General features: G+C 42.8%; 1 protein-coding gene and 1 pseudogene across 2 annotated transcripts in view; one reads left to right on the top strand and one right to left on the bottom strand.

The window, feature by feature from the left end:
* The window catches only part of ADORA1 (adenosine A1 receptor), a 61,687-nt gene that overhangs the window by 22,287 nt on the left and 18,688 nt on the right, over positions 1–20,712 (bottom strand). The gene's annotated exons all lie outside the window — the stretch shown is intronic.
* LOC122753387 lies at positions 17,552–17,995 on the top strand (annotated as a pseudogene).

The following is a 20,712-nucleotide window of genomic DNA, read 5'->3' as shown; positions in this document are numbered from 1 at the left end:
CAGTCAAGCTTAGATCATTTTGCACGAGACTAACCTAAGTAAGTAGAAGACAGAATGCTGTTCTTGATTCTGTTCTTGCCTATGTGAGGAGCAGAGTTGGTGCAAGAGCTTTGGGAAAAGAGAGACTTTTTTTCATTTCTTCTTTGAGAGAAACATATATGATTCCAGATTATATTCAGGATCAACTCCAGGGAAAAGAAAAAGAAAAACTCTTGCAGATGTGTCGGGGAAGCCAAAGCCTCAACATGCTTCTGATTTCCAGCTTGCCTCCCTAGAGACTTTGGATAATTTCAACTTGGGTCTAATTGAGGCCTCTCTCTTGGTTAAGCAATATTCATCCTGCTCTCATCTAATGAACTCATTTACTGTAATTTTTTGCATATTCTAATATGTCTCTGATCTGTGTTTGTTCTCTCCTTATATCAACAGGCTTACTCAATATTCACTATTTACGATGGTATTTCGTGCAACTAGCATATATTAGGAAGGAGTCAAACTGGCAAGTAAGCTAATTCAGTAGCAGAAGGGGACCAGGAATACACTGTGGGTAAAGAGATACAATCTGGATCTGAAAAGATCACTGGATGCAGATGGAGAAGACCTGGGATCAAGTCCTAACATGGTTTACTACCCCCATTTTAAGACACAGAGACCAGGGAAGCTGCTGGCTTTTAATTCTGAACAAGTTCCTAGACCAGCAAGATTTGGAGGGGGGGGGTCAGGTAAACATAATCCTAGTCCTCTCTCTCTGAGACTAGATAACAAAAAGGTCTACCTCCTGGCTCCTCCTGCTTGCTCGCGCGCTCTCTGTCTCTGTCTCTGTCTCTGTCTCTGTCTCTGTCTCTCTCTCTCTGTGTCTCTCTCTCTCTTGATAAAAGTATTTTATTTTTTTCCAGTTACATGTAAAGATAGTTTTCAACATTTGTTTATGTAAGATTTCAAATTTTTCTCCCTCCCTCCCCTCCCTCCCCCCTCCTCCTGCTCTCTTTAAGGCACAATTAAAATCTTCCTTGGAGAGGGACAGTTCAGAGCTCAAATCATATCTCTTAATGCCTCCTGTGAAGCATATTTAGACAACCCACATGTATATACACATTGTACGTGGGTAGTAAACACCGCACATATAAATCTTCATTCCCTGAATTCGATATCACAGTAGACCTAAGGGAACCAGGAATATACCATGGATAAAAGAGTCAGTCTGGATCTGAAAAGATCACTGGATTCAGATGGAGAAGACCTGAGATCAAATGCTAACATGATTTACTATCTGTGTTATTCTAGGTCAATCATACACATTTTTTGAGTCCCAGCTTCCTTATCTATAAAGTCAGGATGATACTTGACCCAACAAACCTCACAGAATGACTATGAAATAATACATATACACCGTACCTGTAAAGTGTTAAATAAATGTGAACAACTATGATTATCAAGCCTACTACTAACATTTTAAGATTTGCAAAGCACTTTATAAATGTCATTTCATTTTATCCTCACAAGAACACTAAGGATACTGAGTCAAATGGCAATTAAGGGACTTGCCATGGTCACACAGCAGAACCCAAACTCAGATCTTCCTGATGTCAGGGCCAATGCTCCAACCACTGTCCCACCTAACTGTCTCTAATGAAAGTAGTAAATCATAACCCTGGAAAAGATAGGATATTAGGCCAAGCCTACCAGCATTCTTTCACTTTTCTACATATCAGGGAAGGGGTACTGAGAGTGGGGGAAACAAAGGCACCTACTGGAAAGGCAGATGGGCTAATGATGAAAAGTAATGGGCTTAGGTCAGAAGATGTGGATTTTAGCCCCAGGCCCCGTTTACCAGCTTTGTGACTTTAGCCAAGTTACTTTTCTCAATTTCCTCAAAAATATAACACACACATATACATGTATATGTATAGACATATGAAATGACGGGGCTAGATCATCAAACATGGCTCCTGAACGGCTCCTTTTAGCTCCAACATGTAACAGTCTTGGAGTCTCTGATTCTGTGGCTATATAAGATTCATTAACAACCAGGACTGTGTTTTATACTCTGCCTCTACATTGAGCACAGGTCAGGTCAGGCTAGACTAAACTTAGCTCCTTTTCTGACTAGCTAATGATAGGAACGCCGCATTCCAGCCGACTTCTCGGGTCCTTTTCAACCCTAAAGCTTACGATGCTATGAAGGCAGATAGAAGCTTTTAGAAAAGACTACTTTCCCTAATAAGGAGAGCTAGCCCCAGATGGAACGGGCTGTCTCACAAGTTATGGCATAGTAGAAAAACAGCTAGGTGGCACAGTGGATAGAGTGATGGGACTGGGGTCAGGAAGACCTGGATTCAAATCTGGTCTCAGACACTTCCTAGTTGTATGACCCTGGGCAAGTCACCTCACCCTGTCTACCTCAGTTTCCTCATCTGCAAAATGAGCTGGAGAAGGAAATGGCAAACTACCACAGTATCTCTGCCAAGAAAACCTCAAAACGGGGTCACAAAGAGTCAACTGAAATAATGTAATAACAACGATAAAAGAAAAAACACTGGACTTAGGTTCAGAAGACTTGGATTCAAATCCTAGCTCTACCACCTCGGGCAAGTCATTTTTCCTTTATATGCCTCAGTTTCCTCATGTGTAAAATGTCAATTTTAAAAAGTAGATATACATATAAACACTGACTCACAGGGCTGAAAGGAGTGAAGAATTTTGTAAACCTGTGTAAGCCTTTGATGATGTTCAATAAAAACTTGTTGAATGAATAATGGGGCCAGAACTGAGGATATGAGGATGAATCTGAGGGTTTTGTGTCCCTCGTTCTTAAAGAGGACCATGACATCAGGGTGATGTCATGACTTGCACCAACCTCACTCTCTCCTCCAGAACCATATGGGTCCAGTGGCAATATATACATCAGGATGAAGCCCAGATGTTTTGTTTGCTTTTGATTTAGTTTGATTTGGTTTGAAGGCAGTTGGGTTAAGTGACTTGCCCAGGGTCACACAGCTAGTAAGTGTCTGAGGTGAGATTTGAACTCTGGTGCTCCTGACTCCAGGGCCAGTGCTCTGTCCACTGTGTCACCCAGCTGCACCAAGCTGAGGCTGACAGTAGACAAGGAGTCAAGACTAGTTTCCTTCCTTCTTCTCCTCCCCTTACAATTCATCCCTATCCTTTCCTCTTTCCAAGGCTCCCTCCTGGCACCTGGGACATACCTACTGTCATCAATAATAATAATCCCATCACCATTACAGTCCCTGCAGTTTCCCAGCCCTTCTTCACAATCCCACATTGATATTGTTTTTCAATTCTGTGCTTCAGTCGTTACTCACTTGATTTCCTCACAACTCCACGCTGAGATGCAGCATTTAGAACAAGGCAGCTGCCAAGCCCCATCCAGGTGCCAGCTTCCTTCAGCATGCCAGCCCCAGTACCAAGTCCCCAGATGGCATGCCAGCCCAAAGAAGAATCTTCGAACCCCCATGATACTCTGCTCTGGAGAGGAGTTGGGATACAGGGTCAGACATTTAATTTATTTATTTTTGCAGGGAAATGAGGGTTAAGTGACTTGCCCAGGGTCACACAGCTAGTAAGTATCAAGTGTCTGAGGTCATATTTGAATTCAGGTCCTCCTGAATCCAGGGCCGATGCTTTATCCACTGTGCCACCTAGCTGCCCTCAAGGTCAGACATTTTAAAGGTGTTGGGAGACACCTTAAAGACCCCTTGCCCCCTCACCTGGGGACAGTCTAGACTTATCTTACAGATGAAGAAACTGAGGCTCAGTGGTTTACCCAAAGCCATAGAGGTGGCAGAATTGGGTGTGAAACCCAGGTCCCCTAACTCTAAAACCAATATTCCTTGTTGGGAGTGAGGGGACTAGGGTAAAGTACTTCAGTCTGACAATGACTTACCCTGGGAGGTAACTAGCCCTACTGACCATGGGTGGGATACCTGTGTCCAAAATGGACAACCACATATATACAAATATGCACACATGTACACACACACAGACTTGATGTATACTACACTTCACCTAGCATGCCTTCTATTCTCTCAACTGTCACTTAAAAGGGAAAACAAATAGGCAGCCCCAAAAGACTCAGGTCATCTTGTCCATCCTCTGCTTTCCAACAGAATTTCCCTCAGCCAACACCTGCAGTCATGCCCTATGATCAGCCAGTCCTTTTCCTGACTGCTGGTGGGTAGAGCCTTGCTAATTTTTAGAACTCCTGGTGCCTTTAAGCACTGAACCCATAAGTTCTTAGGAAGCACCTGCTGAAAACAGAAAGAAATTCTGATTTGGACATGACTGCCGAGGTGCACCTGTAGGGGTTTCTCTGGTAGCAGCCCAGTCACGGGATCATAGACCTATCAGAATTGGAGGAACTCAAAAACCATCAAGTGCAACCCCATCCCTTTACAGAAGAGGAAAGTGAGGCCCAGAGAGGTTAAGCAATTTGTCCCAGGTCACACAAATAAATAAGTGACCTTCAGGATTTGAACACAAGCCTTTTGACCAGATGAACATTCTTTCCACTATATCATGTCATTCTGTGATAAATCCAGGCCCTGACATCAGAATGGGGTTAGGTAGTCACAGAAGCTATGCTTCTCTCTATGATTAGAAAAAAACTCTGCAAAAGGTGCTCTAGGGGCGGCTAGGTGGCGCAGTAGATTAAGCACCGGCCCTGAAGTCAGGAGTACCTGAGTTCAAATCCGACCTCAGACACTTAACACTTACTAGCTGTGTGACCCTGGGCAAGTCACTTAACCCCAATTGCCTCACTTAAAAAAAAAAAAAAGGTGCTCTAGAAGTAATAGTTAGTAATGGTGGTGGTGATGGAAAGGAAGGTGAGAGAGGGAGGGAGCAGATCTCATGGAAGGAAGTGAGGGGGGACGTGAAGGGAGTGTATTCACTGTCATGGGGTGTGTGCAGTATGGGAAGTACAGAGGAGGGGATGGGTGGGGTGGGATTGGGGGTTATTTCGGTGGTGATAGCAGCAGCATTTTAGGATGAGATTCCTGTGCACCAACCCAGCAATCCTGGGCTCTGTCAGCCTGGCTTATTTTACCTTCTTTCCCTTTAGAAAAGTCCTTTCTGGGGCAGCTGGGTGGTGTAGTGGATAGAGCATCAGCCATGGAGTCAGGAGGACCAGAGTTCAAATCTGACCTCAGACACTTTGCACTTACTAGCTGTGTGACCCTAGGCAAGTCACTTAACCCCAATTGCCTCACCAAAAGAAAAAAGAAAAGTCCTTTCTGGAAACTCTAACCTCTGCCCTGGTGCCCTGGGTATACTAAGGAGAAGAAACAGGGCATCCAGGTACAGATTGGGGGCAGCCAGCCCAGCAGCTGAATGAAGCCAGCCTTGGTTATATAAATGGAGGAGAATAATTCTAGCTCACATTTATAAAGCTCATTAAGATTTAAATAAAGCATTTCCCTCACAAATGCTTCAGGGAAAGTATTCTCTCCATTTTGCAGGTCAAACCACAGAAGTTCAGGGGGTTCCACGAACTTGCACAGGGATGACGTAGTGATCATGGATCACAGGCAGGACTGGAAACCAGGTCTAATACCAATGCTCTTTCCATGACCACAACCCCAGGAGGAGCTGAGCTGCTTTCAAGGCTTACGACACCAGCCCCTTTCCTGCCTGAGATCTTTTCCTTAATGATTTCTGTCACAGAATCCCTTGGATATGGATTCCACCCCAGCTGCACTTGGATCAGCCAGCCCCGATGTCTCAAAATCAGGCTGGGTTATTCCAGAAGTCTAACTTTAATCCATCTTGCTGTGATTCTAAGCCATTTCCTCATGCCTGGAGCTCAGTGGAGATGGTGAACAGCTGGTCCCCATCCCCTGCAGTAGAAAGTTGGCCCTGGCCCTTTTCTTTGAGACTGAAAAAAAAAAAAACCAAACCCAGAACAGCTTGTGGCAGCTGGCAGGGCCTCTGTGCCAGGGCTGGGGAAGGCATTTTCTCTGAGAGATGATCAATAAACTCAGTTCCAACTGCTTTCTCCTACTTGGGCAGAGCCTGTCTAAATCCCTCGCATCTGGCCTGACCCTGGGGAGGGATCATCAGGAGGGAGGAGGGAATGGGGAGAAGAGCTTATTTAATCAAAACTCTTTTTTCCATCCACCATTCACGAAAACTTCAAAGGGCAGGGCCCTGATCTGGAAAAAAGAAATGATGCCAGCCGGCATTATGGGCTCTGGAGGGGGATGGAGCCAGCTGAGAAATCAGCTAAGCATGCATCTCAGTCACCTCGCATGAAAATAAGCAATGAGCCGCACTAATGCCTGGGGACCAGGGGGGACTTTGGAATGGTGGTGGTGCTAATGATGGACAGAGAGGTCAGCTCATTTATCAGTGGCAGCTCTGGACTGTCTCTCTGTAAGTAGGGACTCTGAACAGGAGGGAAATGTGGATAGAATGCTGGCCTTAGAGTCAGGAAGAACTCAGTCTGAATCTCACCTCCTACATTTACTAGCTGTGTCAACCTAAGTCACTTAAACTCTGTGGGTCCCTTTTTCCTCATCTAGAAAATGAAAGAATTGAAAGTAGGGGCAGCTAGGTAGTGCAGTGGATAGAGCACCAGCCCTGTATTCAGAAGGACCTGAGTTCGAATCTGGCCTCAGACCCTTGACACTTACTAGCTGTGTGACCCTGGGCAAGTCACTTAACCCCCATTGCCTCACCAAAATTAAAAAAAAAAAAGAATTGAAAGTAGTCAGTCCTACTGGCTGGTAGTAGATGGCTTCTAAGAACCCTTTCTGTTCTAAAACCTATTGATTCCCAGCCCCTCCCCAACAATCACTGCCCTCCCAATCAATGAGGGACCTGAGTCTGTAACCCCCAATCAGTGAGGGTTCTTCACTTCCCTCTGCCCCAGGGCCAGGAAGCACAAGACACAAGAAAGAGAGAAGATCAAGACAGCACCAGAAGGACAGGGCACCTGGAGATCCACACTGAGAGAATCTGTCTGCGTTTAATCCTGTTGAATACATTCCCACCACCTCTCACTTTCCTCAGTCCACGATAATTAACAAGGGGCCAGCTTCAAGCCTCCCAACTCCAGTCCCATATTCTCCTTTTCCATAAAGTCTTCCCCCACTACAGCAGGCCCCCCCCCCATAACACCCCTTCCTCTGACTTTCTACAGCATTCCTAGCTTATGTCACATAGTTTCACAATTGATTGCACACATCATCATCATCTTAGTCCCTAATTCATGGGATCAGAGGGTTTAAAGCTAAGAGGGACATAAGAGATTATCCTTAGTTTAGCCAATGAGGAATTTGAGGTTTATTGCTCAAGGTCACATAGCCATTCAATGGCTGAGCCAAATTTCTAATCTTGGTCCTCAGACTCCAAATTAAACCAGGTTATCGGGTACTAGCATTCAAATGGCCAATGAATTGTTTGGGGGGGGGGGGAGGAGGAGGAGGAGGAGGAGAAATAGATGAAGAAGCAGCTAGCTTTTATGCAGTATATAATACATGTATATTGTGAGAAAATAATGGGATTTGACAGATACTCAAAGGCCCACCTGGAGATAAATCTAAACTGATTGAATTAAGTGAGAGTGATTGACTTTGCTGATTAGTCTGCTTCAAGTTAATTAGATTGTAAGCACACCTGGCTAGCCCTTAGAAGGTATTGTTCTCAGAAGCTAAGGACTTTGAACTCAACATGAAACCACCTTCAAGTCCAGTGAACCGATGGATTTGGATGATGCTAACCAATCAGCTTGAAGCAGTGTGTAAGGACCGCCTCTGCTCCGGACCTATAAAAAGCTTCCGCACTCAGTTTGAGGGGAGTTCGTGGTCCCCAGCTGTGATATTTAAAATCTAACTGTGATGTCTAAAAAATCTAATGAATGGTTGCCTTAAATTAGAAGCTTTAGCACCAGTCTTTGGGCATTAAGCATTTATTAAAGCATACCAGGTATTCACGTGGAGTTCAGAAAATTAAGAAGAGGCCTATCTAACCTAGAGTTCCAGCCTGGTGAGGTTCTTCCTCAAGTCCTCCACCATGAGCCTACTTCAACCACAACTTCACAACACACTGCTTCAAGCTGATTGGTTAGCATCATCCAAATCCATCGGTTCACTGGATTTGAAGGTGGTTTCATGCTGAGTTCAAAGTCCTGAGCTTCTGAGAACAATACCTTTTTAAGGGCTAGCCAGTTATGCTTACAATCTAATTAACTGAAGTAGACTAATCAGCAAAGTAAATCACTCTCACTTAATTCGATCAGTTTAGATTAATCTCCAGGTGGGCCTTTGAGTATCTGCCAAATCCCATTATTTTCTTGAATATGTTGTTGTTTGTCCTTCATTATCAAAGAGGACCGTGACATTGAGGTGATGTCATGACTTGCAGTGAATTGGATTTAAGTGAAGCAGGGCTATGCAAGGTCACCAACCTCACTCTCTCCTCCAGAGCCATCTGGGTCCAGTGGCAAGACATACATCAGGATGACTGGAGATGGCCCCGAATTTTTAAGTTGACTGGGGTTAAGTGACTTGCCCAGGGTCACATAGCTAGTAAATGTCTGAGATGAAATTTGAACTCATATCCTCCTGAATCCAGGGCCAGTGATTTATCTATTGCACCACTTAACTGCTCCATGTATATGTATGCATATGTATACGTATATATTATGCCTGACACTGTGTTATGGGCTTTTACAAATATTAACTCATTTGATCCTTACATCAATACTAGAAGGTAAGTACTATTATTATCCTCCCTTTACAGTTGAGGAAACAGAGGCAAACCAAGGATCATGCCCAGTAAGAGTCTGAGGTGGGATTTGAACTCTGGTCTTCCTGACTCCATGCTCAGCATTCTATCCACCAGCTTCAGCAATAATGTCTCATTCTCTCCGAGGCTTCCCTGTACCCAGAACAACACTGGGCACCCAGCAGACATAAAGGAAATCAAAATTGAATGTATCCTCTAACTTGTTGGGAAAGGAAGGGAACTGAGGTCCAGAGAGGGAGATGATAGTGTCTAAGGACACATAGCAAGTTCAAAAGTCAATTGCTGGGGCAGCTAGGTGGCACAGTGGATAGAGCACTGGCCCTGGATTCAGGAGGACCTGAGTTCAAACCCAGTCTCAGACACTTGACAATTACTAGCTGTGTGACCCTGGGCAAGTCACTTAACCCCAATTGCTTCACAAAAAAAAAGGGGGGGGGAGTCAATTGCCAACCGAACTCTGGAATCTTGACTCAGAATCAGGCCTTTGAACAGGCCTGTCTGACTGGGAAGGAATTAAAGCAAAATGTTCCAGAGTCCCTGACATAGCATCACTTTCTCAGGATCCCTTTCCTCTGGGCCTCTCTCTGCCTTAACCCTTGCCCGTGCCCTTGATCCCCTGGCCCAGAAGCCAGCTCAGAGTCCTACACTCCATCCTCAGCCCTTGTTAAGCTCTCTTCCCTCATTTCCTCTGCCCGCTGTTCTCACCCTCATGGGCCTGGCTGGTATTATTTCTGTTGTCATGGTGTTGGCAACACCTCCCAATTTAGATTCCTTAGCACATGTGATTGAGGCAGTCGTGCAGACGAGTCTGGGCCATGGGTCCTGCTGCCTACAGGAAACCAGGTGAGGCCTGAAGGTCTGGATGATGACAGACGAGTCCTTCTCTCCCTAACATACCCATCAATCAGTCAACCCATTAAGTGCCTACTTTGTGCCAGGCACTGCTCTAGGCACTAAAAACATACACAAATGAAGCAGTCCCCACCTGAAAGGTCCACATTTTCCATCAGCTTTTCTGGGACAGTCAACAAGCATTAAATATCTACTATATGCTAGGTGCTATGCCTGGGTATAAGAGTCTTCCCGACTTCAAACCCCAAGCTCTAACCACTGTGCCACCTCAATGACCCCATGAGGCCCTGGGCAAGGCTTCTGAATAGCCTCTGGCGGCTCTCTCAGTCTGGCCTCGGATACTTACTAGCTGTGTGATCCCCAGGCAAGTCCCTTCAACTCTATTGGCCTCATTTTCCTCAACTGTAAGATAGGAGTGATAACTTCACCTACCTCCCAGGCCTGCAATGAGGATCAAATAAGATAATATTTGTTAAGTGCTTAGCAAAGTGCCTGGCACACAGTAGATGCTATGGAAATGTTTATCCCCTCCCTTCTTTCTAAGACTACAGATAGAGAAGAATTGCTGCTCTGTACAGGTAGGGCAAGTTTGTACTCCAAGAAATCAGTACCCTGCCAAAGATCTGCCCTCCCCCAACAACAACAGCAACAACAAAAGTCTGCATTGGTTATTTCCATTGCTATTTCATGCTGTTGACATACTGCGTTTATAGGTCAATAAAACTTCAAAATCCCTTTAATGGAAATGGTTATTTAACCTCCCCACTGTGTACTTATTAAGCTGATTTTTTTAAACCTAAGTGTAAAACTTTACATTTATCTCTATTAAATTTCAATTCAAAAAACAACTTGTTTACTCTTATTCAATTCAGAGCATTGGTTCTGGCCCATCCAGATATTTTTAAAAATCTTGGCTTTGTTACCTAATGTGTTAGCTGTTTGTCCCTAATGCTCATCGGCTATGAATCTGATGAGCATCTGACTTAACAACTTTATCCTAGTCACACAGACTTCATTCTTTTCCTTTTTTGTTTTGTTTTGAAAATCAGGATATTTGCCCTTCTTCCATCCCATGTCACTTCTTCTATTCTCTATGATTTTTTTCAAAACTCACTTTTGTTGGTTCAGCAATAACACCTTCCATTTCCTTCACTACTTTGGGATGTAATTCACCTGGCCCTGGTGACTTGAACTCATCAAGAACAGTCACATGCACTTTCCTATTTATTAACCCACAAGAATGGCACAGTGGGAAGAGCCCTGGATTTGGGCAGAGAGACCCGGGCTCAAATCCTACCTTTATCACTACTTGGGTAACCTTGGGCAAATCACTTAACCTCTCTTGGACTCAGTTTCCTCATCTGTAAAATGTGGCAGTTGGACTAGATGGTTTTCAAGGTTCCTTCTAAATCAATGTTCTAGCCACACATGTTCTCTCCTTTCCATTGCAAAGATCATCCTCCATGACAAAGGAAACCGAAGTAAAATAAGTGTTGTGCTATACAGCCTCATCTCTATCATCAGGTATCACTTCATCCACACTGAGCAGTATGTCATGACAGGACAGAATATTGTGTCAAATCTAATAAGATTAAATTTAATGGGCATAAATATAAAGTCCTACACTTGCATTCAAAAAATCAGCTTTATAAGTACAACATAGGGGAAACATGGCTAGAGAGCAAGCCATATGAAAGAGATCTGGAGGTCTTAGTGAATTGCAAGCTCAATAGTATGAAATAGGAGCCAAAAAAAACCCTTATTCAATTATAGACTACAGTGAGAAGTATAATATTCGCAAAAAGGAAGGTTGTGGTTACACTGCATTTTTCTATGGTCAGAATAGATATATACATATATGTATGTATATAGTATGTATATAAATATATATATATATATGAATGTATATCATATATTTATATTATATATACTATGCATATATTTTATTATTTTCCAGTTACATATAAGGATAGTTTTTAACATTTGTTTTCATAGGATTTTTAGTTCCAAATTTTTCTCCCGCCCTCCCTTCCCTCCCTCCTCCCCAAGATGGAAAGAAATCTGATATAGGTTATATATGTGTAATCACATTAAACATATTTCTGCATTTTTACTATGTATATATAGATATGAATGTATGTACACATATATTTGTTGTTATTTTTCGGTCATGTCTGACTCTTTGTGACCTGATTGGGGATTTTCTTGGCAAAGATACTGGAGTGCTTTGCCATTTCCTTCTCCAGTTCATTTTACATATGAGGACTGAAGCAAACAGAGTTAAGTGACTTGCCCAGGATCTGAGGTCATATTTGAACTCAGGTCCTCCTAACTCCAGGCCCAGCACTCTATCCACTGTGCCAACTAGTTGCTATGTGTGTATACATATAGTCACACATGTATGTGTGTGTATGTATGTGTGTATACACATATATGTCTGTCTGTGTGTATAGTGTATTTTTAGGAACCACATTTCAGAAGGGACATCAACATGCTGGAGTGCATTCACAGGAGGGTGGCCAGGATGTTGATGGCACTCATGCTATATGAATTGATTAAAGAAACTAAGGATGTTTCCCTTAGAGAAGAGAAAGGTACCCATGTGATAGACAACTTCCATTGTCTGAAAGGCCATCACTTTGGAAAGGAATTAATTTCTTTTTCTTGACCCCAGAGGGCAGAGTGAGGAACAAGAGGCAAGTGTTGAACAGAAGCTAATTTCAGCTCAATACTGGGGAAAGCTTCCTAATGGTTTCAGTTCAGGGTTTAAAGACTGAGAGTTGGGTGGGCCCCAGAGGTCATCCAGTTCAATCTCTTTATTCTTCAGAGGAAGAAATTCAGAGCAGAGAGGTTAAGTGATTTGCCCAGAGTCACACAGGAAGTAAGAAGCAGAGCTTTGATTTAAACTCAATGGACACGTCTAAAGGCAGAATGAGTTTCCTCAGGAAGTCAGAGATGTTACATAGGGGACTCCTCCTCAGGTACAAGTTAGATAAGATGGCCTCTGAGGTCTCTCCTAATTCTGAGGCTTTCTAGTGATTGTCTTAGCTGATCTCAGTCACCATGCTAATTCCAGTTGGTTGTTCAGTCATGTCCAATTCTTCATAGCACCACTTGGGCTTTTCTTGACAGAGATAATGGAGTAGTTTGCCATTTCCTTCTCCAGATTAATTTTCAGATGAGGAACTGGGGTAAACCGGGTTAAGTGATTACTCAAGGTCATACAGCTAGTAAGCATGTGAGGCCAGATTTGAACTCAGGGAAATGAACTTTCCTGACTCCAAACCCAACACTCTATCCTCTATGCCACCTGGCTGCTCCTAATTCCAGCTACTCAGTTCTAAATATCATTGCATCTTGTCCACAAAGACATCATTAAGAGACATCAAGGGGCAGCTAGGTGGCACAGTCAATAGAGCACTGGCCCTGGAGTCAGGAGTACCTGAGTTCAAATCCAGCCTCAGACACTTTACACTTACTAGCTGTGTGACCCTAGGCAAGTCACTTAACCCCAACTGCCTCACAAAAAAAACAAAAAAACAAAAAAGAGACATCAAATTCCTCCCTTGAATCCAAAGGGACTATGTGCCCCTTATCTCCCTGATTTGCCAGTCTAGTAAGCAACCATGCCAAAGAATCGAATCATGTTATTTATTCCAACATGGCTTTGTTCTGGCATTAGCCCATCCATGGTAGTCCCTTGTGATCACCCTTGTCATAAGTGCCTACAAATCATCTCTTTAATACTCCATTCCATTTTGGATTGGGGAGGATGACTTTAAGTTCAAGGGGATATAGTGTTCAAAATATACCTTTTTATAAAATCAGAGTCAGAGCTCCCGGAGGATAGCATCTGTCTCTCTCCCACCAAATTCTGAGCTTACTAAGGTCAGGAATCATTTCTTGACTTCTTGTAAATGTTACCCACCCACCCCTTCCCCGTAGTATAGCATCTCTCACAGAAGAGATGCTGAATGAGAAGAGAATTGACATTTTAGAGGTGGATGGATAGAGTGCCGGGCCTGAAGTCAGGAAGATGCACCTTCAAGAATTCAAATCCAGCCTCCGACACTTATTAGCTATCTGGGCAAGTCACTTAACCCAGTTTGCCTCAGTTTTCTCATCTATAAAATGATCTAGAGAAAGAAATGGCAAATTGCTCTAGTATCTCTGCAAAGAAAACCCAAATGAAGTCACAGAGAGTTGGACATAATTGAAAACGACTAAACAGCAACAAGAAGACCATAGAATACTACCACCACCACTGCTATCACTGATGATGTTGATGAGATATTGATGATAATGATATGCCACTTATAATGGCATAGTCCTTCATATTCTTCAAAAAACGTTCACATCTACCACCTTCAGAGAAGAGGGTTTTTTTTGTTTGTTTGTTTGTTTTTTGTGAGGCAATTGGGGTTAAGTGACTTGCCCAGGGTCACACAGCTAGTAAGTTTTAAGTGTCTGAGGCCGGATTTGAACTCAGGTACTCCTGACTCCAGGGCTAGTGCTCTACCCACTGTGCCACCTAGCTGCTCCTAGAGAAGAGTTCTTTAACCTTTTTTTTTTAAAAGTAACACATTTATGACCTTCCTAGGACCCAAGGGGGAAAACATGTGTCATCTGTCTATCTGCAATCTCCAACACCATATATACACACATACAGGTCATGCTACTTTTCTCTCTGCTCCTGTACCCATGTGTCTCCTGGTCAAATATTGGCAAAGAAGCCACTAGCCAGACTCAGAATATCAGGACAAATAATAATATCTCTTTAATGTCCCATGGTGTCCCAGTAAAGAAGGTGGAGGAACCTTATTATGGAATTTCTGGGCAAAGTGCCTTACACACACACCTTGTTCCCACTCTGGAGCCCCAAGCTCTGTGGGAAGCCCAAGTGATGTGATGGTCCAGCTGGGCTTTAATAATGATGCTAATAACCACTGACAGCTTGCAATGCCTTACAAAGTGCTTTTGAATGCATTACCTCATCCAGTTTTCACACCAAACCTTTCAGGAAGACAGGGAAAGTAACCTTCCGTCCTCTGACAGTTGAGGAGCCAAAGCCCAAGGAAGTTAATGATTTGCCCATGTCATGTAGCTAATAGATGGCAGATATAGGATGAGGTGCCAGCTTTTCTGATTCCTAGTCTGATGTATTTCCATTATGCCAACTAATTGTGGTTTACCCCTAACCCGTACCTCCAAACCCCTCTATGGCAGCCTTGGTGGGTCTAGCCTCCACTCTCCTTCATTCTACTTGTCAGGCTGGATTTTCCTCTTGCACATTCTTACTTTGAATCTTGGAGAAATGAGTTCAAACCCAAGCCATGTCCTTTGCTGGTGGGAGGCAGAGAAGGGCCTGAGCCTATATTTGGAGAATGTGAGGGAACAAGAGGAAGGAAGTGTAGAGAATGGTCTGATCCCTTCGCCCCTACTTTAGCGCAAAGAACTCTTGGAGTCACAGGAGTTGTGACTCCTGCGTTCAGTTTTTGTTTGTGCTATTTACTACTTATATGGTCCTGGGTAAGTCACAACCTCTCAGAGCTTGTAAAACAGGGGCAATAACATTTATACTCACCTGTTGTGAGGGAAATGGCTTTGCACACTTTAAAGTGACTCAAAAATATGAGTTATCTTTAATACTTGTGTGAACTTGAGTTAGTGGTCTCTCTCTCTCTTTTTTTTACCTCTGTTGCTTCATCCATCAAATTGGCAATATGATCCCCAAGGTCTCTTCCAATGAGAAATACTATGATACTATCAATTTTTGCATATGTCCCTTGGCCCTGGGACTCATCAGTGACCTATCGGAATGGATATTGCTTCCCTTCCCTGTAACCAATATATTCCTCACCACCAAAAGTTTAAAAAATGTTTTTCTTGATTGCATCTAAACTCTATTCTTGAATTTTAGACCCTATATCCTCTCCTCTCCCTAAATCCAGAATTGCTACCCTCAATTATAAATGAAAATGCTACAGAAGCTCCTATCCAACCCTTCAGCTACCAACCATGTGCCAGCCACTGTGTCCCAGATGTTTAACAAACAAAGAATAACAACTCACATATTGGCAGCAGCTTAAGGTTTATAAAGCACTTTTTTCACAACAGTCCAGTAAGTTCAGTAGTGCACATATTAAAACAGATGTAATGTATATAAAGTGCTTGGTAAACCTTGGAGCTTTTGCTTATGAGCATCATTGCTCCAAAATTATGAAGAAACAGAGGTGGAGAGAAGTTTGCCTCACTGGGGTCTGGGAAAAACTCCAAAGTCAGGGCTAGCACAATTAGGTGGCTTTGAAAATGCTTCACTGACAGCACTCAAAGAATAGCGCTGATGGTTTCATAGCACGTTTGAATATAGAGTACAAGAAGAGGAATGATATGAATTAAGTCTGGAAAGATAGGTTGAAGCCAGATTGTGGAAGGCTTTAAATGGCAGACTGAGGTGCTTGTATTTTATTCTAAAGGCAACAGTGAACCACTGAATATTTTTCCTTTTTTTTGGAGGGGGGGGTGAGGCAATTGGGGTTAAGTTACTTGCCCAGGGTTACACAGCTAGTTAAATGTTAAGTGTCTGAGGCCAGATTTGAACTCAGGTCCTCCTGAATCTAGGGCTGGTGCTATATCCACTGTACCACCTAGCTGCCCCTACCACGAAATATTTTTAAGCAGAAGAGTGACATAGTCAAGCCTATATTAATTTGGATTCTGTGATGCATTGGAGAGAAGAAAGACTAAAAATGAGAAAAAAATTAGGAGACCACTACAAGAGTCCATCTGAGAGGTGATGAGAGTTTGAATTCCAATAGCAGTCTTATGATCAAAGAGAAGGGGATGAATGAAAAAGTTGATGTGGAAGAATTCATAAGACTTGGCAACTGATTAGATATGGATAGCTTAGAAGAGGGAATAGTCAATTGATCAACAAGCATTTTTAAAATATCTCCTATGTGCCAGCACTGTGCTATGTTAAGGATAAAAAGACAAAAACAAAATGATCCTTGCTCTCAAGGAATTTATAAGGTTGGTGAGCATGGATGGTGGTGACCTTAGCATATATAAAGAGATTTTATTTTTTTAATTTTCTCTGCTTTTCTATGCACATAGAAATGCAATTCATTTATTTAAAAATCATCTTTGTTCCCTTCTCTGCACTGGGCTGCTATCTCCTTCTCAATTGGAGTCCACCTGGCATTTTTCAAATCCATGATATGTCGAAGCTATCTAGAATGAGAGGTAGCTCCACCACCAAGACAGCACACCAAGGCTAGAGTGCAAGCCAAGAATGTATAAAGAGATTTTAAAGGAGAATGGATTTAGTGGGAAAGATGATGAATTAATTTCCTTTTGGAAATACTGAGTTTGAGATATCAATGGGACATCAATGGAGCTGTCTGGCAGATAGTTGATGATACTGGACTGAAATGCAGAAAAAAGATTATGGTTACATATATACATTTATGAGTTACTTGCGTAGATCAATAAAGCCATGCAAACTGAAGAGATTGTGGATAGAGACTGTACAGAGAGGAGAGAAAAAGGCAGAGGCAGAGACAGGATACTCACTTCTGGTGGGATAATACTGGAGATGACATTGTACACACCCTCCTGGAAGGAGCAATTAGGTAAGCAGAAAAACTAGGAAAGAGGGCTATCATTAAAGCCAAGGAGAAGAGTCCAAGAAGGATGGTTGATTGACATTGGGAAAAGCTGTAGAAACATCAAGTAGAATGAAGACCTAGAAAAGACCATCACTCTGAGCAACTGAGAGATCATTTCTAACCTTGGGAACAGTAATTTCAGTTAAATAGTAAAGTCTGAAGCCAGACTGCAGGGGTTTAAGAAGTGAATGGGGCAGTTGCCGAGTGGGAGTTTCTCTTGCTTTATCTCTGGTCCCCCATGGTCCACGGTCAGCAGATCTGTGGGCAAGAGGTTAAAGCAGGAATTGATGACCCTAATGATGTCTAGAGACAAAGGAATTTCTGCCTTCCCAGAGTCTGACAATCTCTTCAAATGGGTTGGGACCATCCATGGGGCTGCTGGGACAGTATATGAAGACCTGAGGTACAAGCTCTCCCTGGAGTTCCCCAGTGGCTACCCATATAATGCTCCCACTGTGAAATTTGTCACACCTTGTTACCATCCTAATGTGGATACCCAAGGCAATATCTGTTTGGACATCCTCAAGGACAAGTGATCAGCTCAATATGATGTCAGGACCATTCTATTATCTATCCAGAGCCTTCTGGGAGAACGCAACATTGACAACCCATTGAACACACATGCTGCTGAACTTTGGACAAACCCCACAGCCTTTAAAAAGTGCCTGCTGGAAACCTACATGAAGCAGGTGACTAGCCAGGAGGCCTGACCCCAGCTGCCCAGCCTATCTTCCCTTCATCTTGTTCATATGTGTATGTGTGTGTGTGCATCTTTTCACCTTCCTCATAACCTGTCTTCTCTCTTCAGTACAGGACTGTAGCATACTGTTTTCCTTTTTCCTTAAACTCTAGTCCAGCCCTCAACATTAATGTATAAATAAATTTGTTTTTGTTTTTTGTTTTTTAAAAATGAATGGGAGCGGGCAGCTAGATGGCGCAGTGGATAGAGCACCGGCTCTGGATTCAGGAGTACCTGAGTTCAAATCCGGCCTCAGACACTTAACACTTACTAGCTGTGTGACCCTGGGCAAGTCACTTAACCCCAATTGCCTTACTAAAAAAAAAAATGAATGGGAGGTGAAGAAATGGAGGTGGTAAGAGATGGGTTTTTTTATTGTCCCTCTCCTGATCTCTGGTCCTAAATCACCACCTACACACATATTGGACATTTCCATCTGGATATTCTGAAGGCATCTTAAACACAACATATACAAAACAGAATTCAGTATCTTTCCCCACAAAACCCACTCTTCCAAACTTGTGTCAAGAGTACCAACAATCCTTCCAGTCCCAGAGGTTCACAACCTCAGAATCGTCCTCTACTCCTTATGTAACTAGTCAGTTGCCAAATCTTGTCAATTCGACTTCCCTGCCATCTCTTGCATCCATTCTCTTGTCTCTGTTCCCACAGCTACAACCCTACTTTTGTTTTTGCAGGGCAATGGGGGTTAAGTGACTTGCTCGGGGTCACACAGCTAGTAAGTGTCAAGCGTCTGGGGTCAGATTTGAACTCAGGTCCTCCTGATTCCAGGGCTGGTGCTTTATCCACTGCACCACCTAGCTGCCCCTACAACCCTACTTTTGACTAGCATCACTATGTTATGACTATAGCCTTCTAATTGGTCTCTTGCCTCAAGTCTCCCCTTTCTCCAATTCATTCTCCACATAACTGCCAAGGTGACATTTGGTCTGACTGTGACACCCACCTACTCAGTAAGCTTCAGTACCTCCCTGTTCTCTATAGGATAAAATACAATCTCTTTATTTGGTATTTAGAGACCTTACAATCATACTGTAACCTAAATTTCTAGCCTTATTATATATCATTCCTCTTTATATACTCTACAATTCAGCAAACCGAGGGTTTTTTGCTGACATGACATACCAACACCCACCCACCTTTTCTAATTTGTACATTTCTTAATTAAAGCTGCTACATATGGTGTGGAGGTAGGAAGGGAATAAGGGTAGAAAATATTTCCATAGAAGGTTAGTGATGAGGGGCTGATTTCCTTCACAACCTGAATACAACTTACTTTTCCAGAATTATTATACATTATACTCTTTCACTGCACCCTGTAGTCCAGCCAAACTGAATTCTCATTGTTCCTCACTCATCACAGTCAATCAAATCTGTGCTTTTGCACAGGGCTCCAAGCCTGAAATTCATTCCCTCCTCATCTCCACTTCATAGACTCATTAGCTTCCTTCAAAGCTTAGATCAAATGCCACCTCTTATTTGAGGCCTTTGCAGACCATCCCAGTTGCTAGTATCACCCTCCCCCCCACACACACCCCTTAAAATGTTTCCTTGTATTTATTTTGTGCATATTTTTATGTATCATATATACACATCTCCTATATAAGTTCCTTGAATGCAGAGACTGTTTCAAATATGTCTTTGTATACCCAGTGTCTGGCACATAGTAGGTACCAAATAAATATGTATTAATTGATTAAATAATAACGTTTGGTTGTGGAAGAAATATAAGATGATACAGTACAATGGCTTGAGGAGATGAAAGGGTTATTTTTTAAGCATAGGTAAGATCTGAGAATTTTTGTGACAGAAGGAGAAAGTAAATAAAGTCAGATGAGAGAGAGAAGGAGGGAAAGGGAGAGGGAGAGAGGGGGAAGGAGGGAGAGAGAGAGAGAGAGAGAGAGAGAGAGAGAGAGAGAGAGAGAGAGAGAGAGAGAGAGAGAGAGAATGATGAAGTTACAAGCTCATGGAGAGGATGACATCAAGGGTAAAAGAAGAGGGGATGGCTTTGACAAGAAGAACCAGCTATTTCTCAGAGACTAGGACAAGGGAAGAGATAATAGGAGACAACGTAGGTGGGTTTTGAGGTCCCAGGCTGTTCTATTCTCCAAGCTTGGTTCTCCATCTCTTATTTCTATTCCTTGAATTACCATGCCTGAAATACTCCCTTTCCTTATCTCTACCTCTGAGACTCCCTGGATCATCGCTTCCCCATTCAGCTCAAGCATCACTTCATATTAAGCCTTCCCTTATTCCCCCCCCCAAGGTGTTAATGATATCTCTCCCCTCAAATATTTTTTATATATGACCCTGAAGTAGAATTTAAGTTTTTTGAGGGCAGGAGCTGTTTCATAATTTTCTTTATGCTTAGTAAAAAAAAAAAGTCATACATCTAGCAAGTGCATTACCAATGTTGGTTGAATTTGACTTGTCAGGAGGCCCCTAATTGAAGTCCCCAGGGATCTGTCCTTGGTACTATGCTGCCTATCATTTTTATTAGTGTCTTAGATAAAGGGAGAGACATCACACTCATTTCATTTGCAGACCACACAGAGCTGGCAGGGATAGTCAACAGAATGGTTGTCATTCAGAATCTCTGAAAACATCTCAATGGCTTAAGAATCCCAACAGGTTAAGTTAGGAATTAATAACATGAACTTTAATAAT

This window comes from Dromiciops gliroides, chromosome 4 (assembly GCF_019393635.1).
Source record: "Dromiciops gliroides isolate mDroGli1 chromosome 4, mDroGli1.pri, whole genome shotgun sequence".
Lineage (NCBI taxonomy): Eukaryota > Metazoa > Chordata > Mammalia > Microbiotheria > Microbiotheriidae > Dromiciops > Dromiciops gliroides.
This window is presented reverse-complemented; position numbering and strand designations above follow the sequence as displayed.